The 7,693-nt window shown below is 35.5% G+C and overlaps 1 long non-coding RNA gene across 11 annotated transcripts; it reads left to right on the top strand.

Annotated features, from left to right (window-relative positions):
* The first annotated feature begins 555 nt into the window (after positions 1 to 555).
* On the top strand, positions 556 to 5,635 carry LOC133696117 (uncharacterized). 11 transcript variants are annotated; one of them, XR_009842613.1, is made up of 8 exons: positions 556 to 681; positions 1,032 to 1,080; positions 1,199 to 1,289; positions 1,436 to 1,548; positions 1,964 to 2,141; positions 2,432 to 2,536; positions 3,012 to 3,391; positions 3,480 to 5,635. It is a non-coding gene; the product is annotated as an uncharacterized LOC133696117 (long non-coding RNA). The 11 variants fall into 11 exon arrangements; XR_009842615.1 differs by having other exon boundaries at positions 1,969 to 2,141; XR_009842618.1 differs by lacking the exon at positions 1,964 to 2,141 and having other exon boundaries at positions 3,480 to 4,947; positions 5,394 to 5,635.
* The last annotated feature ends 2,058 nt before the right edge of the window (positions 5,636 to 7,693 follow it).

A 7,693-nucleotide genomic window follows, 5' to 3' on the forward strand; every position in this document is an offset into this window, starting at 1 on the left:
TGTCATGAAAGTCTAATAACTAAGCAGAAAGAAATTTAACATTAACAAACTAAATTAAATGAAAAAAATTAATTATAAAAACAAAGAAAGAAGCAAAAAAAAATCCAAAAAATTATTAAAAAAACAGCTAAAAAAACTTAGACAACTTAAAAAAAAAACCCTAAAGAATCAGTGTTTTACTGTGGACTGCACTGTGCAGTCCACAGTAAAACACTGATTCCTTTTAGCTATTTATAATGTTTAGAATTAAAAACTTTTTTTTCCTGTGATTTTAATTTCGAGCGATACCCATATATATATATATATATTATTTTTTATATATTATAGTTTTTTTTAAAAAATAAATAATAAAATATCACTAACAATTATAACTCGATCACCTTAAAATTTCCCATGTCCGTTAACATTTGTCTTTTTACTCTTTTTTTTGTGTGGAAATAAAAAGGAACCCAGAAACCACCCGCGGAAGCTAGGTTGTAAGAGGTGAATGGGCCAAGGCCTAATTAATCACCACCCAGAACCACACAATTGACAACGAACCCAGTCCACTCTGTATCTAACAGGCCCTCAACACCATCATCAACTTAAAAAGAGGGAAAAAAAAAAACTGAAAAGCAAATCAGCTGAATCCGTCTTTGCCAGAAGTAACTAACTCGAAATAATCATCTTTTTTCAGCGAAGGTATGTTTAATTTCCCTCTCTATCCATCCTAACATTACATAAATACAGATAATTAACGCGCGCGCTCTCTCAATAATTTTAGCTGATAATATAATTTCTTATTGCCTGAAAACTTGATTAGATAGTTTAATCTGTATCAATCAGTTTTAACTACAGATATCAATCAATCTGTTTGAATCATCTTGTCCTTTATTTTTATGCTTTCCGAGGTCATAATTGTTTTAATGAAGGGATAGGGCTCCATGATGATCAATTTATGACTTTATTTTTTATTTTTTAAATGGATCATAACCTGACTCTCTTTTAACTTATGGAAGTTTCATCTGTTGTATTTATATTTTTTACACCAGGTTGAAGAAATTGTTTTCCTTTGATGGAAAAATCTTCCATGACTGCAAGGTATGGCTTATTTTTTTATATTCGGGGAATGCTTGAGTGTTAGCGGTTTCGTGGAGTTTTTGTATTGTTATTTTGGTTTCTACTGATGTGGCCGTTGTATTTTTTTTATTCAACAAAGATTGTTAATATTGAAGTAGTGGTGGTCGTCGTGAAAGAAGGAAAATCAGATGGTTGGATTCAACCGTCTTCGTCGAGCAGCGGTAGGAAATGTGAGAACGCAGCCCTGCCCTGCTCACATTTTGTTGGAGCAAGAAAATCCTAGTCTTTTTCCCAATCAGTTATTGTTTAGGCTTTTTTTTTGTTTTGTTTTTTGTTTTTGCTTGAAATGGGATTTAATTGTGTTGGTGCCGCGTAGAAAGCAGCTCCACTCTTGGGATCGTGGCTGGCTTGTGTTTTGATGACATTGAATGCTACTGGCATCAATAATCGCAGCATTCAGGCCTTGGCAGGCTTAGGCTGCACTAATAGGTTTGTTCTTCTTCCTGGAAATCTGAACTGAATGTACTGTTATTTCTCAGTAGTTTTATGATATTTCAATAGCGTAGATTGATTGCTCACGGTTTTCTGCTAATGGAAATCCTGGACATGATTTCAAGATGCAGCTGATAAGGGCTTAGATATTACCTTTACGAGTAGCAACAATTGGTGATTAACTAAGTAATCTGGTGCCTGGCTTTTTCTAGATCCATTCAACTTCTTTTCTAACTATTGCTGGATAAAGTAGGTTTTTGGAGATAGCATTGAAAAGGTCGTGGTTAGCATTTCTTGTATGTAATCGTAGGAAATATTGTACTTTTAGGATTTCTAAAGTAGATTGCAAGAATATTTTCAACACCTGGAACATAGTTTTTTTAATCTCATGGAAAGCAGTTGATGAATGTAGGCCAGGCTCTTCCTTGCTTCTTGGGAAATTTGGTGTTCTTCTTCCTCTGAACATGTTATAGCTTTAACTGCCATACAAGGAAATTACTTGATCATCTCCGTGAAGGTGCTGACTGCTTCGGACAGCATTTTTCCAAGTTGGAAATTGTGGCTCCAATTCCATATCTTGATGTTCAAAGGTCAAATGACCCTTCAATAATTTCAAATTGTAGAAATTGTGGATCACTATCACTTGAAAAGTCTAAAGTTATAGATAGTTTTGTGTTCAATGTAACTGGTTAAGTCGTGTCATGGCCTACAAATGCACTTATAGATATGGGTAACAATGAATCAAGCACACATTTTCTGTAACAAAGACATTGGTGACAATGAATGAATCGAGCACACAACTTCTGTATTTCTATGAATCGATATGAATATCTTGTCATGAATCTTACTGTTGAATTGATATCTTGTTTGCAACATTTAGGCGGTAGATCTGGCATATTCACTGCAGAAGTATTCTGTTAGTTCTTCCCACTACACAGTAACACCCGGAGCAAATCCAAGCTATTCAGTTGAGACATTTTACAAGGTGATATTACATGATTTTGTTTCAATTATATAGGGAATTTTGATGAATTCTTGCATTATGCTTCTGTTTATTTTGATGACCGATGATGTTTCCTGTGTTGTCTGATTGTCATTGTAACACTCATAAGGTTTGGTTTAAATTCATGAATGAACAACTGCCCACGATCTAGTGCAATTGGATGTGTTATTTCAAAAAGCATGAGGAGAAGGCATTAATATACATCATTCATCTATAAGCATGTAATTCATAGTCATCTGTCATCAAATGTTTTCGTTTTTTTTGCATGCTGGTTTTGTGTAGTTAATATGATTAGTTTGTGCTGACAGCAAACTCAAAACTTACTATTATGATGATCTAATCATTTTTCATTTCACTTAAAAGCCTTATATTCATACACCCGCCACTATATCTACCTTTGTAAATTTAATGTCTTTTTTCATGTCGATAATGTTTACGAACCTTTTCCTTTCTACAGTGCTGGTCAATCAATGAAAAGGAAATTTCTCCTCATATTGTCGGGGAATTATTTTTCAATAGCATTGGTTAACCAGTACAAATTGAGGTGTGGATCTCGTTGAACATCACATTTCTTATTATTCTTTCTGGAATTACTTTCTCCTTTAATTGTCATGCGGCCATTTTCTAACTGTCTTGTTTCTTGTATGTTTTTCACTCCTTCATGTGGTTTTGAATTAACATATTCTAACAGATGACCCTATAGGAGAGGGAAAAAAACGTGGAAAAACTTAATGTTAACTGTTTCTGGCAAAACATCATGTCACAGTCACTGTTGGTTGGAGGATGTTATTCAACTTATTCTACCAGGCTTAACTGGTGGCAACTCAGGCTATGCTGGTGAGGGAGATCCCTTTTGCCCTCTATCTTCTCTTTCTATTCGATCACATAAAATTGGACTCCTAATTTTCTCTTTACTTTGTAACAGAAAATCATTGTCATTCTTTGTAACGGATAAACCTGTGAAAAATAGTCACAGCTCATGGCATAGGCACGGCAGGTTAGATCTTATGCATGTTGATATAATTTTTATGGGGATTAAAATTATTTATGACAGGCAGGGTGTGTTTGCAATCAGATGTTAAGATGCTCGAGTTACCCGTTTTAGATATAGGGTAAGCTATAGGATGTCTTATTTACTTCATTTGAATCTCAGTAGTGATTGAGTTCTAGAAAGATTATGGCTCGTGATCAGATTGAAACAAATCATGAGGATTTTTTGTGATTTATTTATGCATTAGGTCATTACATCGTGATATGTGGCTATGAAGCTGGCCTAGATGAGTTTGAGATTTGGGATCCTGCCACTTCTATGATTTACCTTTGATTTCTAATTTGTTTCATATTAATTTTTTTTTGTATTTAAATTAATTTAATTTTTTGATGTGAAAAATAAATTTAAAAAAATAAAAAAATATTATTTTAATATATTTTTAATAAAAATACTTTGAAAATACATTCTAGTTTCTGTTCTGATTATCATATCCGCTTTAGGAAATATCTTTTTAGATGAGCAAAATATAGTCTTTTCCGCATTTTGCAGAGGCCATTGCCCAGTCAGGGCCCACCAAAATGGGGTCCTAAGTGGGAAAATTCGGAGATAGTTTAAGTGGGGTCCCGCTCTTTTGCATTTCTGCACGATTCTTCAAGAATCAAACCTGCAATATGGTGGCTGAAAGCACAAGAAACCACCGAGTTAGGAATTACTTGCCCCTAAGAATACTTCATAGTCAGCCATGGATGTGCCAGGAAAACATGTGGCCCTAATATGATGCCAAAATTAGCATATGGAAGAATATATCATCAGATTTTGTAAAATCTAGTAAAGAAATAGTATATTATTTTAACTAACGTCCAGTTCTGTTTAGACGAGTTTAGTTGTGGATAATCAACAAATGATACCACAGAAAAAGATTAACATGTTCTAAAATTTGTGCGGGATTCGATCCATCTGAAATACCACCATGTATACCTCCCCTGTGCAGCATCGAGCCATCAATGGAGCACTATTAGAAGACTGGGAAAATGCGACATTTGTTGCAACAACGTTCGTGATTTTGTAAATTAGTGCCTGGTATCTCTGGGTTTCCACCCCGTTCAGCTAGATCATGAAATTAGAGCTATAATCTTGGTCATTTATGATCTGATAGAGCTATTGAAATTTTACTTTTACTTTTTTGTAAATTTGAAATTGTGTGCTTCCTAATGACTTTATGATTGAGCAATATATTTGAAGGCAGGAAATATGAGAGGATATCGTCAAAATGCCATGAAGAAGCACGCGAATCCTTTGGCACCGAAGGAGATCTTCTGATGATAAACAAACATCATCAAATATCTTGTATTGTGCATGCATTTGAAGAGTTAATTCATCATCCCAGCCAAAGATTTGTATGGTATAGAGTTAATTCATCATCCCAGCCAAAGAGGGTCTCTGAAGAAAATTCAGAAACTCCCTTCAGCATTCTCGCTTTTCAAGTGATCAGTCTCAAGTCTCTAATCTAGAACCTTGCAAGCCCTTGCTTCTACTCTCCTGTGATAAGATCATGGAAATCCAATTCATCAAGTTTTATAGCTCTGCTCTTTTAACACTAGCATTGTAATTTAGCTACTAGTATCATTTTTAAAAATCTGCTATCATATATTTTGCATAAAGTGGTATCCACTAGTGTTTTGGAGCATGTAATTGTTTGTGGTTATGGGTCTAATTTAACCTTGAGTCCATTTTAGACATAGAAGTTGAAGGAGTCTGAAGCAGACAAAACAAACTTCTTGTTCCAAAAAACAAATTCATCACCAGCTTTGCTAATTATCACCTTTTGCTATTGATTTTTCCATTCAGATCTCCCTGGAGAATGCAATGAGCGAAAGAGCTGCATTTGATGATTTTCCTTGCTTCGGATTGGCTAGCTCCATGTATATTATTATACGTGTGTATAACATGAGCTTAAGGAAACTAATAGTTTGCTCTTGATTTCTTGCATTTGTTCATAAATATTTTTTCAAGCTATATTTTGAGCGTGGATATTATTCTTGTATGCTTGACTGGATAAATTAAATCCCAAAAGCTTCTCATTATCTTAACCCATGCTTCCATTTTGTAATTTAGAAAAATTCCTACCTGATGCCCCCCTTCTATTTCGTTAATCGTGTACTTATTTACTATGACTTGTGATTGGTTTAAAACAGTTTGGACGTGACTATTCTCCAAAATTCAAGATGTCCCAACTGGATGAAACTGGGTTTTGTAGCTTGCAGGCTCGCCCTTTCCGTTTCTTGACGTTGCTAGCTAGTTCCCCAAACAGCTTGAGCAGGTATTTCCCACATGGGCACCACCCTATGCTTCGGTACTCAGCTTCTTGTTCATGAATTTCTGTGCTAAGTATTAAATGTATACATTTTCGGCATGGGAATTACTCTTGTGGAGAATTCAGCTAGGAAGTGCGTGCTGGCCTTAAATGCGATATTTGTGACCCTCTTCTTTGAGAGCTCGTGACGGGCTTAAATGCATTGGTTGCGCATGTAAATCGACAAGCAAGTTTGGTGCACGGTGCAGTTATGAACCATCCAATTTCCAAAGGTTAGACTTCTAGTTGGCTAGTATGCATAAAAGAAGGTGAATTCAGATGGATCATTAGGAATAAATAAGCTTATGCTTCTTGTTAAATAAACTCAATCTATTAACAATAGAAACCAATTGCGCAACCGCCGATTCTTGCTCCAAAGTCATTTACAGCAGAATTCTTACTAAAAGTTGAAATAAAAGAAAACAGAGCCCAGCCCATGAAGTTTTTAAAGAAGAGGGAACAAACGAGACTAGCCAGGGCACATGCATGGCAATAGAATGCCACGAATATCACCTAACAATTAAAGTTTCAGCACGACTCCCAGCCAACGAACAACGAACATGAGTTTTTCTTGAAAACCCAAAGTAGTTCATCGTCAATCCAGTAAATAGTATGACCTAACATGATTAGGATTAAGTTATGGTGAACAAAATGACCAGGTTTTCCCCACCTTTTGTAAATAAGCAATTATAAGGTTGTTGAGCATGAGTGATTTTATAGACTAGCACGGCATGTTTGGGAGATCGGTGTGTCGATTTTTTTGACGAGGGGTCGAGCTTGTGGGTCATGAGTTCAGCCACATAATCTTCTTCTGTCTTAATCCGCAATGATGAAATTCGTATAAGAGTAACTACCAGACAAGCAAAATGAAATTATTGTCGCTGTGATGTGGAGAAGGGGGGTGGTGATGATATATACACCTACACATGGAAGGTGGAGTCGAGTCAAAATGCTGATGCGAAGATGAATCTAGTGGACGACAAGATCCACGAACCTCCTCCCAAAACAAAGCACCCGACATACTGAACTTTTTTTCGGAGAACAAGGCGACATGTCTCTCCTTATGCAAACCCCATAACTTGTTTGGAAATATATTATTATACCTGGTAATTGTGTCATTATTTGTCTCCGTCTTTGCTTTCATGTGGATTTAGAAGCTAACAAAATGCACTTTCCCTGGTAGTATTTGTTCTTTATTTTTATTTTCTCCCATGTGGGTCAAGCCGATACCACACCTAGGGAAGTAGTTTGTTCTAATACAATATGAAATTGTTCTTTTAACTAGCAAATTTAATAGTAATTTCGTGCATGGAACAAACAGCTGTTCTCATTTTATGTCAAAAGCATTTCTTTCTAGGTCACTCGCGGTCTCTGGATCCTTAATTTGAGAAACCTTGCGTGGCTAAAGGAGCTGTTTTTTTTATCCAATTGAAAATTATCATATGTTGGAGATCGAAACATAGGGCGATGTCTTGTGTGTTTTAATAGGATTGATTCTTACAAGAGAGTTTAGATGAGGAGATTAAGAAGCTAAATTCTAAACTAATGACGAAAAAGGAGTGTGGTTAATGAAACACAAACACGAATTGATTGTACTTCACGTTACAAATATAAAGGCATTTATATTCATGATGAGACCAATTTGCTTACAAGACTACAATAATATAGCCTTCAAGTTTAAGTGATTTGCTGACAATCTATACCTAAAGTGCCTTGAGAGCTGATTGTAGTGTTGCTATGTGTGGGACTCGCTCTTCATGAATCCTGTTTCTTAAATCAGTCTTCCTTGTTCTTA

The sequence above is a fragment of the Populus nigra genome, chromosome 6 (assembly GCF_951802175.1).
Source record: "Populus nigra chromosome 6, ddPopNigr1.1, whole genome shotgun sequence".
NCBI lineage: Eukaryota > Viridiplantae > Streptophyta > Magnoliopsida > Malpighiales > Salicaceae > Populus > Populus nigra.